This window comes from Sminthopsis crassicaudata, chromosome 1, assembly GCF_048593235.1.
Source record: "Sminthopsis crassicaudata isolate SCR6 chromosome 1, ASM4859323v1, whole genome shotgun sequence".
NCBI lineage: Eukaryota > Metazoa > Chordata > Mammalia > Dasyuromorphia > Dasyuridae > Sminthopsis > Sminthopsis crassicaudata.
The window spans coordinates 554,856,714-554,882,593 of NC_133617.1; the positions used below are offsets into that span (position 1 = coordinate 554,856,714).

Consider the following 25,880-nt stretch of genomic DNA (forward strand, 5'->3'; position numbering starts at 1 on the left):
TTACAATAAACTTTGCCTCTCGATTTGGAGATGAATTCAATTCTGCAAATTCTTTTGAGACACAACATTAATCTATGACCCCAACATTTTGGTGCTCTCCTTCTGAACCTCAACACTTGGTGAGGTTCCCCTTTTACAGGGAGAGTCTGACTTCCCTTGGTTTCATTCCTTGTCAAGGTAAACCCCCTCATTCTTTTCTCTTTCCATCCTATAGCTGGGACATCTCAAGCAGCTGGAAGAAGGCTTGTCTGGGTCATCTTGAACTCCATGCTCAACAAATTTTCCTTGATTGAGAACTCTCAGACCTGAAAATTCTTGCAATTCTCTGTAAATTAACCTTGGCTACTTTTCTCCCTCTTTCTGGGATGCCAGAGAAGGAGGTAATGTGCTATAGGATGACTTTTTTTGTAAAGAACTAACCTTTGCCAACTTTTTCCTATTAGAAGAGAAATTTTATAGCTTTTGACAAAGATGAGATAGTTCTCTTTTATATCATTTTTGTTTGTATCTGTGACTCTGTGTAGAATGTGTGTCATGTTTGTTTTGTGAGCTAGATTTTGTTACTGGAAAGATTTAAAATGCAGCCATCAAGAAAAAAGTTAGAAAGCTGGGAAATATTTCCTAGCATCTTTGACTCCCACCTTAAAAGAAAAAGTGTTAGGATTCTTAATTTTAAAGGTATGAACTCCTTTAAAGGTGTGAACTAAGTAAACAAGTACCTTGTAAGAATCCTAACAAAAAAACTTGACTTTTTCCTGTGGCCCCCAGCTCTGGCCAAGCTCTCAACTAATCTAACTAATAATTCTCAAGGTTCTGAGACCAATAATTAAGAAGTCTGGCAATTAGTCATTTTAAGATTGCAAGAAAACAATTCCTAAAATATTGGGGATAATTCCAGGAATTTACCCTATTCTGAAAGAAAGGAGTGAAAAAGAAAAAGAAAAAATTAGTAAATAGCAACTTTTTGCTAACTCCTCCTTGACTCCTATCTTGTCTGGAGTCCCTTTCTGTTCCATTGGGAAAGCATCCCTAAAAGTATTGAGGGATCCTCTCCCACAACCCTGATCACTCAGCATGGTCTACTCCCTGGAATCCTGAGTGTATCTCAGTTGTAAGGATTGCTAACAAGATCAGTATAGCTCAAGACCATCTGTTTGCTAACTCCTGTCATTTGTTGTGCCACAGTTTCCTTTTATTGTCCTGCCTCAGTTTCCCTAAATTGTTCTGCCTCAATACCCCTGGTTGTAACCCCCCTTTCCTGTTCATTAGAAATAAAATAATTAGGGCTGTGGAGATCTGGTTACTCTGGCATTCCAAAAGAATCATAAAACTCTAGATGTCCTATCTCAGATACCTAATTGGAATCCTCTACCTATATCTCTCCAGACTTCCTGTCTCTAGCTAAATAATCCTTCATTCCAATTTATTAGAATTTATGGTCCTACCCCCAACCTGTCAGAACCTAATTGGTGGTCCCTGCCTGGAAGTTCCCACACTCACCAGTGTTCGGACTTCAGCCTTTGCCTTTGTCAACCCTGATCTCTAAAGCCATATAAAAATCATTGGAATCTCACATTCGAGGCTGATGCTGAATGCTTTGAGATATCAGCCCTGGGGCCAAAATGGATCCTTTGGTCTCAGACAATCTCTCTCCCTCTCATTCCCTGACTGCATCAGGGATACATGAATGAAGGGGTGAAGAAAGAAAGAAAATATATTGCGTTCATTGAAATTTGTTATTTTAGATATGATAGTAAAATCAGTTTCAAAGGAGCTCTAATCAAAGTTCACTAAAGGGATATATAAATTGTAATCTAGTTGCACTGATATTAACAATGCATTTATTATTGTATTAACAGTATTATTTCACAGAAGATTTAAGAGTTGGGGAATTTTAGGAAAGCAAAAATGCATTTCACTTCTATTTTCAAAACTCTAGCAACAAACAGCCTACTTTTGAATTACATAAAGTTAGACTTATGGGGGCTCTGTCAGTAGAAATTGGTACCTTAACACTTTCCTGGCTCACAAAAGAGAAATGGTTTGTGTAAATTGGGAAATAACCAAATGGCAATTCACTTTGTCTATTAGAATTTAGGAAATATCATGAATTAAAGTTGTCAATTTTAAAATCTGTTCTATCTCAATTTTAAGAATTATCTTGTTTTCTCCCTAAAACAAAAGGGAAACTTATTTAAGGGAAGGGAGAAGCTAGAATGCTCCATGGGAATTTACAAAGCCACAATAACTTGGGGACAGAATAAACTGAACAACTAAAAAAAGGTGGAAAACATTTAGCCTTGATAATCCCATTTTATAATATTTTGTAAATATAATTTAGGAAATTAGATATTTTCACCTTTGCTAAAAAATTAAGAGGAAATTACAACTAAGACTATTGGATTATTACTTATGAAAATTCTAAAATTGTTACCTAAGTTATTTGGAGTTCTTTTTATCATGTTAAACCTAAAATTGGTTATTATTGTGTGGAATAAAAGGGATGAGGTGAAAGCCTTATCAGTTCACCTTCAAGTATGAGAGTGTGCAGACACAGAGTAGATGGAGATATCAAACAGCCCAACCCATGAAAATATTAAGAATAGTTGGGTGGGCAACAGCAAGCTCAGCCCCTTCTCTATGATCTTTGTCAACTCCCCTTAATTAGTAAACTTGCTAGTTTTTGTGAAACCATCAGGGTAAGCAAGGTCATCAGCACTTTGAAATGAGCCTGTTTAGGATGTATAATTCCTAAGCAATGAATGTGTTTACCAAGAATCTAAAAGCTTGTTTAATGATTGGTCCTTACACCAGGATGAGCTTAAACTCAAAAAAAAAGAAAAAAAGAAAAAGAAAAAAGAAACATGTTAAACAAAATCTCCTATGTGTGTAAGTCTGGTAAAAAAAAAAAAAAAAAAAAAATTAAATAATGTATCTAGCCCTTAGCTGCAATTAGCAGAATTTGCTATTAGAGATAAAATCTCTTGGAACTATAACTGATATTCTTTTGAGTTTTGAATTTCATTGCCTAATCATTACTAGAAATCCAACATTTCAGAGAAATGTCACAAGTTACTCAAAGTAAGTGAGATGAAGAGGATGTGAGGCCTTCTGGGAAAACTGACCCCTGGAAAAGTGCCATAGTTGAGGGCAACAGTTCCAAGAAAATCCCCCACCCCCACCCCCTTGCTTAATCTTGTACAAACCGCTTTGTATTTTATTGTTCCCTCTTCTTGTATCCTGAGAGTGGAGTGGATTCCTGTGACAGATAGTGAGCCTTATACCAAGGCATCTGGGGCCTAAGATGTGGTAAAGTTGTTTCAGAATATAAAAACACTCCTCTGTTTGTGCTTTGCTTCCCTCCACTAGACTACACTAGTGGAGGTGACTCCCAATTCCTGCAGGAATTGAATAAATTCTCTGAGACACCGTCTATTTGAATTTTGGGTTGGTGGTCACTGTCTTATGGAATTTTCTGGGGGCTCATCTCATTGGTACTCTCTTTCATCACTACCAAAGGCAGGGCGCCTGCTGGGGGAGCAGCCCAAAGTCTTTGGACTTGATGGGGCGATCACGCTGTGGGGAAGTAGGATCCTGAAGAGACGGACTCCCCAAAAAGCTCCAACTGTCTAAGAGAGGAAAAGCCCAGCCGACTGGTGAGAGGAACAGTCACGTAAGTTATACCCGTATAATCTGCAGGTAAACTGAACAGGGTCCTAGGATCACAATTGTGAGGATTCTCTGACACAGGAAATGCAGATATTGGTTCCGACTTTAAGGATTCAGTGATCCATTGAAAGGAGCAGCACCTAGTAAGCTCCTCCAGGTGACTGCTGGAAGAGAGCGATCTTTCTGTGTTTGTGTTTGGTGATTTAGGGAAAGAGAAGGCTCTCTACCAAATTCCAAAATGGGCAAGGAACAGTATAAGCTTGCTAAATCAGAGCTGGAACCTAAGAAACACATTTTAAAATTAGAATAAGTTCCCTAGGTGTAAATGAAAAAATAAGAAGAAAATGATAAAATATTATTGCTCGAGGATGGGACAGCTGCTGATGCAGAAGGAAGGGGGTGAGGAGGAGGAACAGAAACCCTACCTGTGGGATCTACTCCCGCCTCTTCCTTCCCATATGTACCCTCTCCTGTCGTATCAACTCCCATTCCTCAGGCTCCTCTAGAGGAAGGATAGGATTTAATAACCTTCAGAGAATCTCCCCATGGTCATCTCAGAGGAAATTAAAACAACTCTGTATTAGTTAGAAAGAAAAGTAATTTAAAAGCAATTTGTGTTTGTGTGTGAATGTGACTGTGTTTTGTCTTCTATGTTTTAAAAAATGCTTATTGAAACAAAGTTCTCTTGTTGAGGGCGGTAGCCCTTAGGTATTCTTTTTTTGATCTCCAACTTCATTTGGGACTTGGACTTTGATGTGGTCAAACTAGTTTGGGCTATCTGAGATGGCCAGGGTTTTACAGCCCCCCATCCTAATCTGCTCAAACAGACTAAATGTCACAGCAGGGGAAGAGACTTCTGTCTCTACTCAAAAGATAATAAGAGAATCCTTATCTTATTACATCACTCTCAGGCTGAATGATTGTGCTCTGGTATAAAAGAGAGAACTGGGGGATCTGCTTTTTGCAAAATGGGCCTTTGTAACGTGCTCTCCTGGCAGTTACAATTACTAGTCTGTCCTAGACCCACCAGAGTACCTTTGACCACTGTCCTCTGAAGTGTGAACTCTACCCGGCTCGCCTCCTCTGAGGCCTTCAAAGGTCTCTGGTCACAATCTCTTGAATCTATAGCTTAATGACCGGTAGCTCACTCAAGAACAACCACGTGTAATCTTAAAAGCCTTTATTATACCTACTCACATAATGCCCTAACTGATGCCCTGACTTGTTGGTTCCCTAGTGAACACCTGGTCAGAAGACCCATGTGTTCACTACCAAAACCCTTACCTCTTTTGGCTACCCATCTTGGCTTGGCCACCCAGGCTGGGAAGCCAGGGTGAAGAGCGCCAGGTTAAAGAGGACCGCCCGCTGCCTGCAGTGGGCTTACATAGGGCCTGGGAGGTCACACACACAGCCAATCAGCGAGAAAGTCACCCATTAAGAAGCTATCTCAATATGGCCAGGATCCCGCCCAAGGGCAGTCCTAATATCTACAGAAATTACTTCGGGGCCTCAATCTCCCGATGCACTGTGTCCACCCATTTAAAGAGCCCTTACAATTCCCTTTCTCTTGTTTTGCGGGAACCGCACATCTCACCAAGCTTTTAGCACCAGCTATAGTTCACTTGATCCATGAGATGACAATGTTATGCCCAAGGAGGTACAAAGCAGCAGATCAGTAAACAGAAGTATGACAATAAGAACCAGGCTCAACAGTGGCCCAAGTGTTCAACCCATTCATCAAAGTCATACTCGAGATAATAAGCCAAAGAGGTTGGATGCCAATGAGGTAGGATGTCAACACTGAGGTGGGAAGTCAACAAGGTAAAACATCACAATTCTAGTTAACAAATATCAGTGAGGTAGGTTGTCACAATTCTAGTTACATTTATCACAGTTCTAAACCAATTCTAGTTTCTTACAATTTTCTGTTGCACTTTTCACACTCCTAGAACAATTCTAGCTTATCACAATTCTCAATTGCACTTGTCACAATCCTAGAACAATTCTAGTTTATCACAATTCTCAATTGCACTTTTCACAATCCTAGAACAATTCTAGCTTATCACAATTCTCAATTGCACTTTTCACAATCCTAGAACAATTCTAGCTTATCACAATTCTCAATTGCACTTTTCACAATCCTAGAGCAATTCTAGTTTCACAGGTGCACATAAGCAAAGTCATGTCCAATAACATTGTCTCAATAACAATGGCAGGTGAGTGTGTTGGTTTTTCACCCACTAATTTAAACGCATAGTCCTTCAATAGAAAGCATAGGGCAAAGCCTCTTCCCAGGCCATCATATGGCAAATAGCCACGGGAGAAGCAAGCAGGCCCATTGTCCATTTACAGTCTTTATATTGCGTATCACCCAAAACAGTCCATTTCAGCTGCAACACTGGAACTTTGTCTGGTGTCTCTGGTGTCACTGTCAGGAGGGGCATTGCTGCCATCAGCGTTTGAAGGGCTGCAGACATCTGGCTGGTCTCTCTGGACTGTTGTCTGGTCCTTCTCTTGGATCCCCAGGTTACAAATCTCTCTGGTGGGGATGAACTCTACTGCTGGATCTGCACCTAGGAAGGAATGTCCCCGGGGCCCAACTTGGGCCTTTCCAAATGCCATCCAGGCCTTTCCACATCACAGTGGAAACAAAGTTGTTGTCAAAAAGATTAACAAAGTCAGACAAAAGTTAGTCAGTCTGTCACTTAGCTGCACTTTCTGTGTATGCCCGAAGTGCATTGCTAAGGTAAAAGGCAAAGAATTTAAAAATGTAAAACCAAAATAATTTAAAAGTGTAAAACCAAAATAGATCAAAAATATAAAATCAAAATAACTTTAAAATGTAAAATCAAAATAACTTAGCAAGATCAAAATACTTTGAAGATGTAAAATCAAAAATGTTTAAAAATGTAAAATCAAAATTTAAAAATTGTAAGCAATCACATATCCCAAAATTCCCTTCTCTTGTTTAGAAGAGAAGATCTTGGGGATAGTAATGACTTTACTAATAGGATTATAAGAAATGCCAATGGAATGGGCAAAGTCAAACTCAATGCAAAAACACCTAAAGGCAAAGTATTTGTAAGCCAATCCATAAACTGTCTTAAATGCTTGTGAAATTTCTACAATAGAAAAATGGTTGATCACATGTCTAGCTGCTTCTCCAGATTGGAATGAAGCCATAATGTCCATTGGTCTTAAAACATCCACTCATACAGTTAATGAAAAAAGAACACTGAATTCTTTTGCCTAAAAATCAAAGTTTGAGTTTCTGATACCGAATTGTACTCCAGGAGTGTGAATCAATAAATCTGATATTACTTTTCCTCCCGGGTCAAAGATCACACACTGTCTATTTATTCTAGTGATTAAAACAGCAATTTTCCAAACCATTCTAAACATAAACACTGTTTTATAAATACCCGTAGGGGGTTGGGAAATCAAGCCCACCTGTGGAAGTGGAAAATCCACGAGGTAAGAAAAGAGGAGTTTCAACTCTCCAAAGACGATCCTAGCAGTTTTACAAGTATAAAACTCCACTCTCTCTAACTGCAAGGTCTTATCCCTGTAAGGTTTCTTAGAAATTAACTGAACTGTATTTTTAAAACTTTTCTGATTATACTCAATACCCCACAATTCCTTTTTGCCTTGGGGCATAAAGCCTACTCCTGTCCTTTGAAATGAAGACACCGGAGTTTTGAATGGATTAATGGGCAGTGCTGATGGTATTATCGCCCTTCCTTTTCCTCCTCCCCCTTCTCCCTTGGCCCAAGAAGGTGAGGCAGAGGGAAGAAGAATTGGAAAATTCCCCAAAGGCTGACTTAAAATCCAACCTGAGCTTTGCACATAAAAAGACCTAAACTTCTCAATGGAAGAGTAATGGATAAATTCCTTAAAACAACAATGCACTAGGTAAACCAACAAAACGCTAAGAAGAATTTCTACAACTGAAGTCCATGTGGTTCGTTTATTTCCTTCCTTAGTTTCAGCCACTGGTTTGAACTCTTCCTGTTCTATCTGTAGTAACCTAGCTTTTTCTTCTTTCTCTATCTCAATCTGTAGTTTAACCTGCAATTCCAGCAACTCTTGCTGTGGCATTTTATACTCTCTACTGTCATACAATCGCATTAGCTCTAGGTTGCTCCCTCTCCGAGCTATATCTAATAGGTGTGGGGATAGCCTTTGTGGAGCTTGATTACAAGCTTCCTGCTGTTCTTCAGTGGTGATCTCTGTTAAAAGATCTTCCATCTGGCTCTTTAACCTCTTTATATAAGCATTATGTTCAGCTGTGTCCTTGAGCCCGATCCCAAAGTTACCTGGGTCCATATTGCTTCTCTGTCTTCCCTCTTAAGTGGCGTTTCTACCAGATCTTTCAGAATCTTAATTCTGAATATGAAATATTTTCAAATCCTGATAATTCCTGATGCGTCCACGTTGAGCGCCATTTGTAACGTGCTCTCCTGGCAGTTACAATTACTAGTCTGTCCTAGACCCACCAGAGTACCTTTGACCACTGTCCTCTGCAGTGTGAACTCTACCCGGCTCGCCTCCTCTGAGGCCTTCAAACGTCTCTGGTCACAATCTCTTGAATCTATAGCTTAATGACCGGTAGTGTGCTCAAGAACAACCACGTGTAATCTTAAAAGCCTTTATTATACCTACTCACATAATGCCCTAACTGATGCCCTGACTTGTTGGTTCCCTAGTGAACACCTGGTCAGAAGACCCATGTGTTTACTACCAAAACCCTTACCTCTTTTGGCTACCCATCTTGGCTTGGCCACCCAGGCTGGGAAGCCAGGGTGAAGAGCGCCAGGTTAAAGAGGACCGCCCGCTGCCTGCAGTGGGCTTACATAGGGCCTGTGAGGTCACACACACAGCCAATCAGCAAGAGAGTCACCCATTACGAAGCTATCTCAATATGGCCAGGATCCCACCCAAGGGCAGTCCTAATATCCACAGAAATTACTTCGGGGCCTCAATCTCCCGATGCGCTGTGTCCACCCATTTAAAGGGCCCTTACAGGCCTTGTACCATGCAGCCATTTTGCCCACCGGCTCTCCGGTGTTTCCATTCTAATCAATAAAGACTATGTTTTTATACTGCATTAAGTAGCAAATTCCTTTGCTGCTGAACCCACCCTTGGTTACTTTGGGGAAGGAAGGAGAGAGAGAAAAGGAACTGACCCATCTCTGTTTAGACCACAGTTTACTCCTCATCATTTACTCCTCATCACTCTGATAACTTACCTAAAGAAGTCACATATTTGTATCTTCTAATTAGATGAAATATATTGCTTTCTAAATTGTATATTGAGTAATTTATAAAAATTATGAGCTATGCTTTAAAATTTAGTCAGCTCTGCTGGACATATGTATAAGTTTTATGATATTTGGTCCAAAGTTATTTAGATATTACCTCTATAATAATCTTAAAGTTTAAAAAAAGGTGGTTTAAAAAAAAAAGGGACACGAAAGATTGATTTGCAAAAGCAATTGATAGTTAGAATCTAGTTAGAATCCCACAAGCTAAAGTATTGATTTTTAAAATAATTTCTTTTCAATTGATGTGTATGTTAAAATTGAATACTTGACTGTAAATTACAAGAGATTCCTATCCATTTTTGTGATAGTCAATGTTACATGTATTTGGCTATCACTGATGAAAATTGTGAAATTGCTAATTAAGTTATTTGGGGTTATTGTCATAATATTGAAACTTAAAATTTTGGGGTATTATGTGGGTTATGTAGACACCAGATGATGACAGGCACCAAAAGTTGGGATTCAATCAGGTGAATTCACATTGGCCATTCTCCTTGGCAAAAGGTAGATTTATGGAAAGGGCAATTCTTTAGTAGAACTTGCCATTGCCAGGAGAAAAGAAACACTTCATGAAGTTGGTACATGATGGAGTCCAGCTCCTGTAGTGATGAAGGATGTGATACCAGGGCCAGGGCGAAGAAGTCCTGTTATGGACTCTTTGAAGTTTATTGATCAGAGACACAAATATATATATATCTCAAATGCTCATAGGTTTGATACACTCTTTTAAAATTCCTATAGCCTAACAAAATTCTACTATGATATAAATGATTAAACCCCTTAAACCCCAGATCTTCATTATTTAGAGATGTAAATAGTTGAGATATGTATCAGAGTAAAGTTTATTATACCATTATCTCATGTATCTTTCTCCCAAATACCTTTAGTCTCCTTGTGGACATTCTTTTCTGTCCTAAATTCAAAGGTTTAGCTTTTAATCCAAAGAGTAGTGTTTGAATTTGCTTCAGTCACTAGATTATTAATTTATTATATTGACAAGCAGTCTCTGCTATTTTAACAGGGGAGTTTTGGTGAGCCAAGTTACTGTAAGATTCAAAACTTCGAATGGAGTCTTACCTCCTGGCCCTCTACACCCTAAACTGGCAGGCTAAATCCTGAAAGGGATTTAGCACACTAAAAGGGTTAGCTATAAAGAAAAGTGGGATTGGAAATCATGGCGGAATTAGGAGAGACACCACTGTGGCACAGGGGAAGGGGAAAGGGAAAGATCTGTTAGCTTGGGAAGGTGAAGACTTGGTCTACCTTTCCCTCACTGAGTGTGGCTACTCTTTAGAAGTGTGAAAATAAACCCCCTTACTAGAGCTCATCCCTAACTTCTTCCATCCCTCCCTTTGCTGGTTAAATAAAATTACTAACATTAATTGCTTCTATTATTTAAAGGAATAGCTTACATTTACATAATGTTAATTACTGAATGTTTTTATTTTTCAAGTCTGTGGTTGTTTTATGGTAGTCATTTGTGATGGATGCTATATCAAAGGTTCTACCACTTAGTAATGCAAAGAACTTCTAAGAGAAATTTGTTAGATTTCTGTTTAACTGTAAATTCTCTGAAAGTGGTTATTTCAAAAACCATCCAGCAAATTATCTAAGATTTATTAAGTGCATCATAATCTCATTGTTTAATGAATATGATCCATAGCTTTCTTGATCTACAGGCACATGGGATAGGATTTAAAATCTGATTAGTGAAACTTGCTGTCAAGATGAAATTTCTTAGGATTATAACTTATTATTATTTTGAGTTTTGAATTTGGGAATGATTATCTGATGAATTATTAAGTTACCCACAAGTTGAAAATTGAATTGGCTAAAGTGGGGTTGTTACTACATGATTGGTTGTCAGCTGTGCCCTTAGACTAAGGCCCTGAGGGATCAGTTTTGATGTTATTTAATCATATCCCTGATTTTTCCTCTTACACAAAATTTCTATAATTAAGGTAAGTGGTCAATAGAAGTCATAAATACAGATAAAGTATATAATATTTTGCTGTTTTTGATCTGAAAATATATATCATATTTTATAATTAGGTAAATGTGTATTTGGTCTGCTCATCTGTTGCTAGATGAATGTGTCTATATGAAATAAGGTCCTTTAAGGATCTTATGTAAATGTAAAAACAATCGATACAATTGTCTGTGGGACCTGTTATTTTATTGATTATTGAAATATTTTTCCTTTGTTTAGAGAAGAAGGTTTTAGCACACTCAAATTTTCTTAGAGGAATGTAACATGGAATATTTTGTTTCTTCAATACGAAAGTTACTTTTATTTAAGTTAGTTACACATGGGGGAATAACATTTGTATAGTGTTGTACAGTGTGTATAGTATTTCCTTTGGAGTAATTTATATTGAAAAGCTGCTGGCCAATCTATATTGGCCTTTCCCAGTCCATCCTACAACAGGTTAAGGGGGGTGAATATCTTTTAAAAAATCCTGGCAGAGACTTTACACATATGCCTCATGCAGAAGTCTGGGTTAATCTCTATCACTATCCTGCTTTTGATAGGTCAATGAGATCTGTTAATGTTAATGTTAATTAATTATGAATACCTCTTTTATTCTGATTGGATTCCCCCTTTCTGAAAGTTGCTTTTGGGGTATAATGTAGTTTCTAAAAAAGAGATGACATCTAACTATTTACAGAATCTTCAGGGATAAGCATACTTTCCAAGAATGAAGGTTCTGTTCTTTGTACTTGCTCTCTCTCTCTAGTTCTTTTAGGTTTGCTTTCCTCTAGGCTTTGAGCAATTCACCATCAAAAAATCAGCACTAGACAGCTGTATTGACTAGCTTCAGGGATCTGATTCAACCCCCGGATCTTCAATCAGCTCAAGCCACTTCAAAATGGGACCCTGTAGGATGACCCAGCTCAAAATCCATTCTCAGCAAGAAGTAGTTTCAGAAAATGAAATCATCGCCTCATACCCCAGAAGACTTTGGGCTCTATTTGTTTGGGAAGTACCTGGAACTGGTTGGTGAATGGACCCCAAACTACCCAGTGTTTTGAGTGGGTTTCCTGTAAAGAATCCATCAATCCTGTGAAAGGCCAAGGTTATGTAGGATTAATGCTATTCCCTCTGGGGCTTAGGATGGGGACATAAGTTAAGATTTAAATTAATATTACTGGGAAAAGATATCACATTACCAATTTAGTTTGACATTTGTCAAATTATAGAATTATAGAGGCTTGACTAGCCTTGGAAATTGTGTCCTAATAAAGAGATTTTTATGGAATTGCCTGTCCAATTTGGAATATTGTTTGGTTTACTGCAAGGACTAGACATTTAGAAAATGCAGATCAACGAGTAAATTGATTATACATGTAATAGATATAGATTTCTTAGGAAGATTTGGAATCAAGTTAAGGACGTAAAGCAAGTGCTTGGATAGACTTGATAAAGCACTTTGTAAAAGGGTCTAAACAAAAAGCAATTTCTATGTCTGTGCAAGAGTGGGAGCCCATAAATCAGGAAGATAGGGGAAGTTCTGAAGGTGAGATAGATATAGATGTTGAAAAATTCTATCAAGATTGGTGTAAAAAGCCCTCAAATGATCAAAAATGAGAGGAGGGAATAAATGAGATGGACAGGACATGAGGCTTTCTCAGAAAACTGATCCCTGGAAGACTGTCATAGTTTAGAACCACAATTCCAGGAAAATCTCCCCCTTGTACTCTTGCTTAATCTTCCTATCTTCCTTCCTTCCTTCCTTCCTTCCTTCCTTTCTTTCTTTTTCTTTCTTTCTTTCTTCCTTTTTTATTTTTCTTTCTTTCTTTCTTTCTTTCTTTCTTTCTTTCTTTCTTTCCCCCTTTTTTTCTTTCTTTCTTTCTTTCTTTCTTTCTTTCTTTCTTTCTTTCTTTCTTTCTTTCTTTCTTTCTTTCTTTCTTTCTTTCTTTCTTTCTTTCTTTCCCCCTTTCTTTCTTTCTTTCTTTCTTTTTTTTTCTTTCTTTTTGAGGCTGAGGTTAAGTGACTTGCCCAGGGTCACACAGCTAGGAAGCGTTAAGTGTCTGAAACCAGATTTGAACTAGGGTCCTCCTGAATTCAAGGCTGGTGCTCTATCCACTGCCCCCCCCCCCCCCCCCGGCCCTTGCTTAATCTTTCACAAACAGCTTTGTAATCTATGGTTCCCTATTCCCATGACAGATTGTAAGCCCTGATACCAAATCAAGGACAGCTTGGGCCCAAGAAGTAGTAAAGTTGTTTCAGGGCATAAGAATCCTGCGCTGTTGCCTGTGTTTTGCCTCCTTCTACTAGACTGTACTAGTTGAAGGTGACATCGTATTCTTGCAGGAATTAAAGAAACTACTTTTTGCTCTGGCTCTGAGAACCGTCTATTTGCATTATTTTGGGTTGGTGGTTGTTGTCCCACACAGAGGGATGCCTTCTGGAACTGTCATAGATGGATGGCTTATCTGGGCAAGAGCTGGGAGGACAACCTTAGCCTCTGCTCATGGTTGGCTCCTTCTGACTCAGTTTACCAGTTCTATTTCTTTGTTTTCCACCTGATTAGTCCTGAGTCTATGAGATGGAATTGTTACTGCATGATGGGTTGTCAGAGCACTTAAGAATGCTTTATCCTGTCATGTATGTGCTCTCAGGCTGAAGCCTGAAGGACCTATTTTGATATTATAATCATTCCTCTTATATCAAATTTCTATAATCAGAGCAAATGGTCTGTAGAAGCTATGAGGACAATACAAGTATGTAGATATATCTTGACCTGCAGCCCAACCTGAGAGGCTTCTCTGGTTGCAGTCATAAAACCCTTTAACTTCCTGGCCTCCAAGGGCCATAAAGTTTCTTTGTAAAGGCTTACATTGCCTATTAGTCTGTTAAGTATTTGGGCCATGAATTAAGTTGCACCTGCCTGTTTACTCACAGTAGAGAGGAAGCAAACAATCCTATCACTATTTTCTGAAGACCTCAAAGAAACAATCACATACTTTCCTGGGCATGGCTGGATTTTGTAGGTTTCCTCAAAGAAACTTGGTGTCTTTGGGGTGACCCTCCTGCTTTGAGGCAGTGGCTGCCACACTCATTCTAATTGAGGAAGCCTTTAAGCTCACCTTAGCCTCCATTAGAGGTTCTAACTCTCCACCAGGTTTAGAGTATTTTTGCCCTCACCAGAGCTTTTAAATTGGGAAAAGGAATGAGAGTGAACATCTATACAGACTCCAAATATGCCTTTCATATTTTGCATGTTCATGGGGCTATATGGAAAGAAAGGGGATTTTTGACAGCAATAAAATAAAATGCCTCATTAAGCATACCGGAGAAATTCTACTTCAGGCTGAGAGAAACAGGCTTGCAGATTCAGCTGCCCATGCTGCTGTTTGTCCCTGACCATGGCACTTTTAATTCCCCTGCTTCCTGACTCCTACACTCCCTCAGCTATTCACTTGGGAAAAATGCTCTCCAATGCTTTGTGAAACTTATTTTCACTGATCACAAGCTAGGAGAAACAATTAAACAAGTCTGTCAGATCTGTCCAGTTTTGTGCTCAAATAAATCCTGAACAGGCTAGCAACCCCCCAGCCTCCTGAAGATAGATTTTACACATATGCCCCCTCAAAGGGGCTTCCAAACTGCTTTTGGTTTTTGTTGACACCTTTAATAATTGCATAAAAGCCTTCCTTATAAGACTTTTCAGAGGCTGTTTTTACTAAAGGAGATCATGCCCACTTAAGATTAGTTATTTCCACTCTGCAGATCATCCTCTCTACCCAATGCTTAATGCCTTTTAAACATTATGGTTCTTGCATCCCATGTTACCTGAACACTCCTTTCACTGTGTATAGCACCACTGTTCTACCCATTGCCCCTACTCCTTTGAGGAAACAAAAGTAAGGATTTGGGGTAAATGTTCTTTGGTATTTATCTTAGGAAAAGCTGTCTGGATGTGAGATATTCATGATGTCTCATCTCCAGCTCCAGTCTTTCTATTGGGGGCATTCCTTTTTACTGTCCCTAGTAACTCCTTTACTAATTCCACTCCCCCCCCCCCATATTTGGCCCCTGCACTTTTAATCTATTTGTGAGAGTTGTTTCTTCCATGAAATTCCAACTACTTGGTTAACCTGAATATCATCTAATACCTGATTCTGATATTCAGTATCCCCTGGATGCTGCTGCCACCACCTTCAAGTAACATGTCTCCCCTTCTTAGTCTGGACCCCACTAGCCAGGGTCCCCTCTCCACCCCTTCTCAGACTGAATCAGCTCTAGAAGATGTGACTTTGTCAGATAACAATCTGTTGGTCTATTATACCCACACCTTTGTCTGAGATAAATAGTAAGGTATACCAAACTACTACTCAGCTCCACTTCTGATGAGGGATGAGGGATGAAGGTACCAATGGAGAGGTTTGGCAGGAATGGGTGGATTTGCGACTTCAGAGTGAAGGAATTCGCTAAACCCAAAAGCTATGGTAAAAAGCTTTATTTTTTAATAAACACCAAGAGAGATTCTCTTGGCGGACATATCATTCTCAAGAAAGAAGTGAACTGTAAAGAGTAATTTTATGCATGAATCTAAGGGAAGTCTCAGGTAAATGTGAAATCTTGCTTGGAGTTGTGACTTCCTCAGGAAAGCTTATTGCTCTGAGAGGATGCAAGAGCATTTGAGTTTGTAGATTAAAGGAGACATTTTTGGTGATTTTACATAATTTTACAGGGCTTGCTCAGGTCATATAGCTTTACTCTCATCACCTCTGGCCTATAAAATTAGCATATCCATGACATGAATCACAAGATCTCTGTCTTTTCCTATAAGTTTATCTTTGTACTCCTTTTTCTGTGCTAAAATTCTTTTGGAACTTAGCCCACTTCAATTGATGTCACAATTACAATAAACTTTGCCTCTTAATTTGGAAATGGGTTCAAGCCTGCAAATTCTTTTGAGATACTTTGTGACACTGGTCAGTGACCCCAACCTTTTGGGGTTTCCTTTTGAACCTCAACATATGTATATACATTTCTGCTCCAGAGCTATATGAGGCAAAGAAATTACAGTGGCTTATTCTGCTGAGCAATTTGGAACTATGCCCAAAGGTCTATCAAACTGTGCATACCCTTTGATCCAGCAGTGTCCCTACTGGGCTTGTGTCCCAAAGAGATCATAAAGGAGAAAAAGGGACCATAGTGGCTAGAAACTGGAAACTGAGTGGATGCCCTAAATTGTTGAATGGCTGAATAAGTTATGTTATATGAATGTTATAGAATATTATTGTTCTATAAAAAACTATCATCAGAATGATTTCAGAAAGGTCTGGAGAGATTTACATGAACTAATGTTAAGTGAAATGAGCAGAGCCAGGAGATCATTGTACAGGGCAACAAGATTATACCATGATCAATTCTGATAGATGTGGCTCTCTTCAACAATGCAATGATCTTGTGATGAAGAGAGCTTTCTACACCCAGAGAGAGGGCTGTGGGAACTGAATGTGGATCACAATATAACATTCTCACTCTTTTTATTGTTGTTTGTTTGCATTTTGTTTTCTTAATCATTTTTTTTCCTTTTTGATCTAATTTTTTTAAGCAGCAAGATATGTTTACATATATTGTTAATAGCATATATTTTAACATGTATAACATATATTGGATTATTTGCCATCTAGAGAAGAGAGTGGGGGAAGGAAGGGAAAATTTGGAATACAGGGATCAAGGATCAATGTTGAAAACTTATCCGTGCATATGTTTTGAAAATAAAAAGCTTTAATTAAAAAAAAAAAAGAAATTACAGTGGCTTACAAAGAATTTTTCTGTAAGATAAAGGTAGGGCAAGAAAAGGGACTTCTGAGGATGCTTTAATTTTTCAGTGGTCTTTAGAATAGCTATTTACACACTAGACCAAAAATCTTATCAGTCAGATAATTAATGCTTTATGGTAAAGTGGGTGCATTCTTGGCACCATTCAAAGTCTTGAATTTCCTTTATAATGTAAAGTGATTGAAGAAAGAGAGATACAGGAGGAGACATTTAGTAGCTGTTAGAGAAGTGTCATTGAGAAAAGGTATAAAATATAATACCGCGAATATAGGACAAAATAAAGTCAGTTATGTTCTCCCATAAATTGACTTTGAATAATACTAAGTCATTGTTTTGTGTAGCTTGCTGATACAGTGGATAGAACACTAAGCCTAGAGTCAGGAAGACTCATATTTGTGAGATCCACAATGGCCTCAGACACAGTAAGTGTGATTATACAGTAAGCTGTGTGATTCTAGGCAAATCACTTTACCCTGTCACCTGTTTCCTCATTTTAGAATGAGCTGGAGAAGGAAATGGCAAATCATTCTAGTACCTTTGCCAAAAAACAGACCCAATTGAAAAACAATAACAAGTTGTTATCTGGCTATTAAAACACTTCTCCAACTGCATATCTGGGTGCAGATAAATTTCCTATATTTACTTCAACCAAAACAATAAATTGGAACAGATTCTAAAGCAAAAATAGGTAATGTGAATTCAGCTATTTTCTGTTAAGTCAAAAACAAACTTTTTGCAAAAATACATAAAATAAAATCTCATTTAGAGATATTTTTCACAAAAAATTATTTGTATTAATATGTAATGAATTTGTTATCTCAAATGGATTAGTAAACACTTTGAGATTTTCTCATAGTTCTCATAAATTCTTAATATAGTAAATTTCAATAGATATTTATCTGCATAAACAAAAAGTCCTTAATACTTTTTAAGGGTTATTGAAAATTACATTGATTCAGTGACCCATGATTCCCAGCTCTGCCAGTCAATCAGTATTGAGGGGAGGCATCATGTGATCCTAAAATATCTGTCCTGTAGCCATGTCATTTTCCTTCCATCTGTGACCTTTGTACCCTTACCTGCAAATTGTCATGTTCTCCTTACCTGGGGAAAGAACTGAGCTGCAAGAACTCCAGTTCTTCTGCTGACTTTGACCCATATGAATTGTCTTAGCTTTAAAAGCTGGTCCCACCTTGAAGTCATTGCTGACCTTCAGCAAAGAGTTCGTTTATATGTGGCTACTTTGACTTCATTAGAAATAAATTCCTTTTCATTATCTTTGTCCTGAATTTTCCTTTTTTAATCAGGATGAAAGCCTAAATGAATTTTCCTTTTAGCAGTGAAGAGAGATCCTTAAACCAAAAACTTTGAGAATTTTTGGTCTAGAAGATAAATGTAAAATCCTTGTATGTTTATGTTTATTTATTGTACTAAATGTGAGCTCTCTGAAGACAGGAATTAGTTTATTCATCCTGTTTTTTTCTCTAGCACTTAAAAAGTAGCCTGGCACAGAACTAGTGTTTAATTAAGTTGTTTGTTTTAAAATAATAAATCAAATTTTAAGGGAAAGAAATATTCCAAGGGAGACACAGATCCAATTATGTTCCAGTTAATGGACTACTTGCTGTTCTTCTGTTCTTGGAATTCCATCTCTATCTTTGCACAGATTGCCTTCTTTGTCTGGAAGGTACTACCTCCTTAGCTCTGCCTCAGCTTCCTTCAAGGTTTATCTCTTGCACCATCTACCATGGTATTTCCTTAATATTTGTTTTTCCTCATATCTCTGTGTGTCTCTCTCTGCTTCTATGTATCTCTCTCCCTTGCTCCCTCCTCCTTCCCACACACACCTGCTTATCTCCTGTAGTCTCACCTTCCCCTACAGTGGAATGTAAGCACCTTAAAATCCAGAAATGTTTTCAGTTTTGTTTTTGTAGCCCAGTACCTAGTACAATGCCCTGAACATTATAAATATTTGATAGGTACTTATTCGATTGGATTGGATTACACTGGAAGAAAATGGCCAAACCAAGAAATGTAACTGTGAGAATCAATAGTGATTGTTATTCAAAGTTATTTTCTTTGTTAGAAGAAGCAATCAAATCTCTTAATTTCCATGTGAACTGCAACTGACTAGCAACAAAGGTGAGCTTATTGCTGCCAAAGCAGAAATAGGATAACAGATTGATATTAAAATTTTTTATTGGTGTGTGATGGGGGCAGATGGGGGACTGGTCAATGAGCCCAGTCGTTATAAGCATCTGCAGTAAGTTCAACTATTGTCATACTTCTATGGAAAAAGTGAAGATTTTTACTTCTAGAAAGACATGATGATGACATGTAGTCAAAGTACTTTACTCCTCAATTTAGAACACATATGTTCAGATTCCCTTCTGGCCACTGTGTGATGAAAAGACTGGCTGTGTGACTAGAAATGGGTTTATTCAAAAGATACTTACCAGCCAAAGTGACCATGGTCCTCCATGTGTTCCCATAAAAAGGCAAAAAAGTTTGAAAGAACTTAGGGGGAAAGAAGTCTCAGTCCTTTAGTTTGCCAACAGGAACATTGCAATATGGTCTGTGAGAACATGGACACTTGATTGCTTCTCTATTGTGTCTATTCTCTCCTGTTTTCAGGTGAAGGAGATTGAAGGCAGCTATGTATGACCTTGTAATCTTGGAAAGGTCAGGAGATGGAGCCACCAAAATTCTAGAAGCTGGAACTCCTGTTAGGACTTGTAGAAGCCAGGTTATGAAATCCTGAGCATGCTATTTGGTCCAGTATAGCAGTAGAAGAAATTCAAATTCATCCATCCATTAGCTGTTTTAAGAAGTGAATGAAGCTGGTGGGGTCAGTACTATCTAGAAATTGTATTGCCTGGAACTAAGGTAGTATAATACAAAGTTTCTTAAACTGTGGACTGTGATGCTAAATGGAGTCACCTAACTTAACATACAAAATTTGGCAACAGTAAAAGGTTTCTGAATACAGTGACCAAAAATTAATTCAAATCAAACGTACAATGTATCTGAGGTGTTTCTGGCAGTAAGTACTTACCTGTTTGCATTGTGCGACTTCACTGTAGCCATGGTTCTGAACACACAGCATGAACACTTTGAACTGTGCATGCCCAAATACTGCCAGAAATATCTCAGTTCAGATTCGAGACAAGGTAGCATAAAAATATCTCAGGTGAAAAGGGATTGCAAGTGGAAAAAAAATTTAAGAAGCCCTGTTTTTGTATGTAGAGAATATATTTCCAAGTATTGGCAGGTAAGGAAATAGTTATACTTCTTGCTTTATCTTTTCAGTAAAAGCCAATTGATGTTAATTAGTTAAATGGAAGAGAAGCACTAATCACTTATTGACTAACTGCAGGAGGAACATATCCAAGTGGGGGCTCAAGCAAATAGCATCAGAGAAGAATTACCTAAACCCCCACCATCTACACATTCCTTCAAGATTGTCCTTAGAATAAATCAGTTATCACTACTACATTTGCCAATTCCAAACTGTTCATTGTGTCAATCCCTAGAACAGTCCGGGACACCCTACCCTGTTCTAGCAATTTTTAATCATCCCCTACCTCCAAAGTAAACTGTTGGGAATCTCTGCTGTGGACAACAGTTTCTAACCACCCCTGCTCCTGAACAAAGATAGCTTCAGGGACATTTCTGCAAACTCTTTCTGCAGTTTAGCTACTCTGATGACCTTATAAGTGACCCTGGTCTGGGGTTTGGTCAGCTGCTTGCCTTTGTTGAATAGAAGTGGTTTAAATCAATCCTGTGATTTTTCTAAGAAAGTTCTATCACCCTGCAATAAATAACTTGTGAACTATTCTATCAATCTACCTGGCCTCCCTTTCCCTACTTCTGAGTGTAGATAGATAACCTGTCCTCTAATTCCCCTCCCTGAACTTCCCAGTGAAAGATAATTGTTCCAGATTGCAATTCCCAGAATAAATGCCTTCCTTTATTTATTGATCACCTTATTGATCTGATTTTTACATAGGCTTAACAATAGTCTTGACTGCTAAAGCCCCAATAAGCATACTAGTCCATAGAAGCAACTGCGACTGAAGTAGAAGTTCTTTAAAAGAAGAGACAAACACCTAATTCTTTTCTAAACATTCTTGCTTATGATGCATCATCTCATTCAGGTCCTCACACTCATATCACATGCTCCAAAGCCTTCCAACCACACTCCAGCTATCAGTCTTGCCACCACTCCTGTACTTTGAGCCTTAATAAGCCAATTATTAAACAGTCAATGGTTTCTTCTACTCCTCCCTCTGAAATTCACTTTTTTTTTCTCTCTCTCTGAGGAGCAGCTATATTTGATCTTGTTATTTTTCTCCTGAGAGGCAAAATGTCATACTGAATGGAGAACTAGCCTAGAGGCCAACAAGACCCCTATCATTTTGTCTCAGGCTTATTTTTCCTCCCATCTCTGGATCCACCTATTTCTCCTAGTTTCCCTCTCTTCTTCTTCCATTTTGACCCCCTAGGTAAAGGTCGTCTGTATCCTGCAATCATCAGTTTAAACTCAATAGAATTTCCACAGTACTTATACTTTCTTTTAACCAGTCTCACCCCCCTATGCATCTTAGCAGCATGGTATAGTGATGATATTTATCCTTCATTTTCAAAGGGGACCAATGATATGGGGTGTTGTCTTGATTCATGAGTGAACTGGATTTAAGTAAGGAGAGCTGCACAAAATCATCAGCCTTTTCTCTTCCCAGAGTCATCCAAGTCCAGTGGCAAGACAAAAGTCAAGATGATAGGATGGCCTAAGATGCAATGGAAGATGATTTTGATACCTTCTAAATCTAACCAATGCTTATTTCACAATGCTTACTTAAACAGTTTTCATTCCCTCATTCCACTGGGGGAAATCTTTATATGCTTGGGGTAGACAACCCCCTAACTCATCAAGGGGTGTGAAGCCTATTAGTTACCTTCAACCTAGCCATCTGCCGGGATGGTTTACTGTGGGAATGGCCACAGAGCATATTATAGCATCTTAGAGCCACAGGTGAGAACTGAGTGACAGGTAGACACCAAAGGTGAATAAGCAGCCTTGAAAAGGTCTCAACGAACCTCATACCAAAGGAGCTAGTCTTCCCTAAGTACTCCGTACATCCCATCAGCATGATAGCTTTTTCTTCTCTTAGTATAGGGCAAAGCTCAGTGGATGAAGATCTGGGTCTGGGGAGTTCTCAGTGATTATCTTAACATGGCTCATTTACAAGTTGCCCATAGCTGTGCCAACAGGAGATCATCTGGAGACATGGTTTCTCACCTATTTTTTGCTGTGGCAGGGCTTGATAGTTTTGAAAGTGTAAACAAAGAAATCAATCAGGCCACCAGAACTTGATTAACCAACCTTTACTAAGCTCTGAATTATGACCTTGTTCATTTACCTTAAAAGTTTGTTGACATTCTCGTTTTTCTTAGATATAAACATGGGAAACAGGCTAGTGTATACTATTCTCAGAGGTTATCCTTTATTTATTTTATGCTTAGAATGTTAGAATGTTTTGTCCTAGAGATAAGGAGACTTGCATGGTAAACAAACATCTGGCAGACTTCCTAAAGCTTAATGTTCAGCTCTGGGTATTTCATCTATATTTCAAGTCAACAATTCAATTAACTTCAACAAGTATGTACTACATGTGCTCTCATCTTGCAAGATTCGAAGAGATAGAGATAATGAGAGAAAACATTCCATGATGATATTAAAGGGACAAGAGAGATGTATAAGGAGAGAAGAGAAAGCTCTTCACTGAGGGCATGGGTTTTATGGAGTTCTATGGAAGGATTGAGAAGATGGAGAAGGTTTGGTACAACCAACAAGATGAATGGAATAGAGAATCAATGAGAGAGGAGGAGGACCTGCTTCATATAACCTGTTATAAAGTTCCAGTTGAGATTAGATAAAATACATTCATAGTGGATGCAATCAGCATGGTTTCATGACTGGTTTGCTGAGAAATTAAACTTGGGAAGGGAGGAAAGTATAGTCATATGAGGTAAAAAGGCCTGAAGGGTAGAGAAACTGGTATCTGTAGGGAGAGCTAAAAATAGGATTATGGGCCAAAAAGCATGAGATGGATTAAAAAGAAATTACAATCAGAAAAAGTAATTTTGACATGCATAAAGAAGGAAAATTGGTGGATTTGTGCAAGATTAAGGGCATGAGCCTGTGTGTGGTCAAGCTAAAGTGGAGTAGTAGGTCAAGAGAATTAAGTAGGACTGAAAAATTGAGAAATTAGAATACTTGAATGAACATCAACATGTAAGTTGAAGTTCCCTAGTATAAGAGCAGGGGTTGGGGATGGACTCACTGATAAAGGAGGGAAAGGAAGGGCAAGTTTCTCCAGAAGGCAGAGTGAGCAGAAGTGCTCAGATCTTTCACAATTACTCCAGCAAAGGTTATAAAGTGCATCAGACTAAGAAATGACCAAGAAATTTAAAGAGAAAATACAGAAAATATTTAGCCAGTTCCAATTGGGAGGAGCAAGGGGAAGGGCAGAAGCCTGTAAGCATAGGAAGGGAATCCAGTAGTGGACACAGTAGTCTCATAGTTCAAGAGGACAATTCAAGGAAGTACGGAGCCTAAGACTGGGAGTGGTGTCTTATCAGGAATTCTTGGATCCTAAAAAGTAGTGAAACTCTGCTGAGGCGTGGGAAAAGTTACTGAGTGATGGTAGTAAAGTGAGATTCTGGAAGAAGCAAGGAAGTAGAAGGATGAGAAAGAAAATGTAGAAAATGTTGGGAAAGGTTGACAACAAAGTATTATTAACAAGATCTCAGTTGAGTGCCAGATACAAAGAAGTGAGAAAAGATAAGGTTTAAGTTGGAAGGAAATTTGTAAACTATGTGGCAAGCATTACAAAAGGCATTTTATTGAAGGATCAGGCAGAGATGGCATAATGGTAGAGTCATCAAAGAAAGGAAGAAAAGAAGACATGAAATTACAAGACCAAGAAGAGGATGGTTTTAATCAAGAGAAGGACCAACCTTTTGTTAGGTCTTGGAACAAAGGAGGGGATGCCAAGTTCATTTGAAGTTATTTGTTAAAAACAAAATAAAAACCTTGTAACAAAAAAACAGGCAGCTTCCTCCAGCAATTGTTGGAGTTACTACCTCAACTTTAATATCAATAGCTCTGCAGTTTATGACTAGTAGATCCCTTCCATGTACCCTATCCTTCCTATACTTTCCCTTTTCTGTTGTTTCTCTTTTCCTTCATGATTTTATAATCTTTATGGCCTAAATTATCCCTTCAATGTAGATGAATCCAAAGATATACACATATATGTGCATACATATATAAATATGCATACACACATATCTCTAATCTATCTTCTGAGTATCATTCCTGTATCTCCTATTTGCTGGATGGTAGAGAGTACTGGATTTGGATTTGGGTGACCTGGGTTCAAATTTTTCCCATCTCCAACTGAGATGATTTGCTCTTTAAAATGCCTTTCAGCCATATAACTATGACGCCCATTGGTTCTTCTAATTCACTATGTCCAAAACCAAACTCACCATCTTTCCATCCTCCTTGTCTCTCTACATCCAATTTGTTGCCAAATATGGTCAATTCCATATTTTTATCTTTCACATTCATCTTTTTCTATTTAGATACTACCTTAGTTTAAGTTCTCATTTCCTCTTGCCTGTTCTACTGCAATAACCTCTTATCTCTTCCCATTTTAACCCAAATAACAACCAATAATTTTCTAAAACTAAGCACAGGTATGATGGTGGAATTTTTCTTTTTTTGGGGGGAGGGGAAAGGGTGTGGAAATATCTCACAGGTACAGAGCTTCCTGTAAGAAACTCCTTCCCACCCCCAATCAATGAAGATCAGCAACTGTCCTACAACTTAACATCTTTAATAGCAGCTTGGAGCACTGGGATGTTATATAAATTGCAATTAATTCAGCCACTATATGTCAGAAATGGATCTGAATTTAGGTCTACTTGACTTCCAAACTCTCTTTCCACTAATCCATGAAGCTTCTCTAACCACATCATTTTTCTGCTTCAAAATATTTGGTGGTTCTCCACTGCCTCTAGGATAAAATTTAGACTCCTCTTGGCTGGCACTGAATATACTTCAAAATTGAACTCCAACCTATTTTCCCCTTTCTCCATATTGCTTTCTATGTCCCAGAAAACTGGGAACTAGTCTCCCAACTTGACATCTTATCTTCCATCTCTGTACTTTCATGTAAATTGTTACTCATGCTTAGAATGTACTTTGCTCATTTCTGCCTTCTCATAAATATATTTTTCCTAAAGCACAACATAAGTATAATCTCCTCTGAAGTCTGCCCCCCATCCAGGTGTCAGTATCCTCTCCTTCCTTAATTATCCTAGTCTTGTCTTAGTATGATTTTTCCTTTATCACAATCCATATCCGTTTGTATTATACTTTCTTTAATTCTGACTCTTCCAACTTCAAAATCATGCCTCTTATAACTCTAAATCCTGTGCCTTTCTTTCTAAAAAACAAAACACACCAAAAATAAACAAAAAAACTATTTTAGTCTTGACTTTGAGACACATTTATATTTACTTGTGTCTGGCTGTCCCTGAATAAAAACAAAAAGAAAAACAGAAAAACAAGCAAAAAACCCCAAACAAAAAAATCATAGCTTTCATAAAAGTTATTGTGATACTCATAAGGAATTATCACAACTTCACATCTTCATTGCTTTGATAATACACTTTCTTTTACCTTGTCTACAACTATTCAGAATGTGCAGATGGTTCAGGGGCACAACTAAACTTTATAGGAAGAATTTTTGAGTTGTAAGAACTACTATATCTTTCATGTACAAGTCTACTTCATGGTATTCATTCAGTTTTGCACTGACTTAAAATACTAAAGAATTGCTTCCATGAATTCCCAATCAGCCCTCTTTTTTTGGTGCAATTCAATTTAGTTCCACATAATTAAACACTTAATCAAACAAGGCACTGAGATAATTTATTAGATACAAAGATGAAACAAGATATTTAACATGGAGTTAAATAATCTTCAGAAAGTCCTTTTCTCTAGGCCTTAATAT

At 38.1% G+C, this 25,880-nt stretch overlaps 1 long non-coding RNA gene across 1 annotated transcript in view; it reads left to right on the top strand.

The window, feature by feature from the left end:
• The first annotated feature begins 3,266 nt into the window (after nucleotides 1-3,266).
• LOC141550932 (uncharacterized) overlaps nucleotides 3,267-25,880 on the top strand; it is a 64,100-nt gene continuing 41,486 nt past the window's right edge. Inside the window, exons 1-2 of the long non-coding RNA XR_012484701.1 lie at nucleotides 3,267-3,309; nucleotides 3,520-3,673. This is a non-coding gene — a long non-coding RNA (uncharacterized LOC141550932). The remainder of the gene's footprint in view (nucleotides 3,310-3,519; nucleotides 3,674-25,880) is intronic.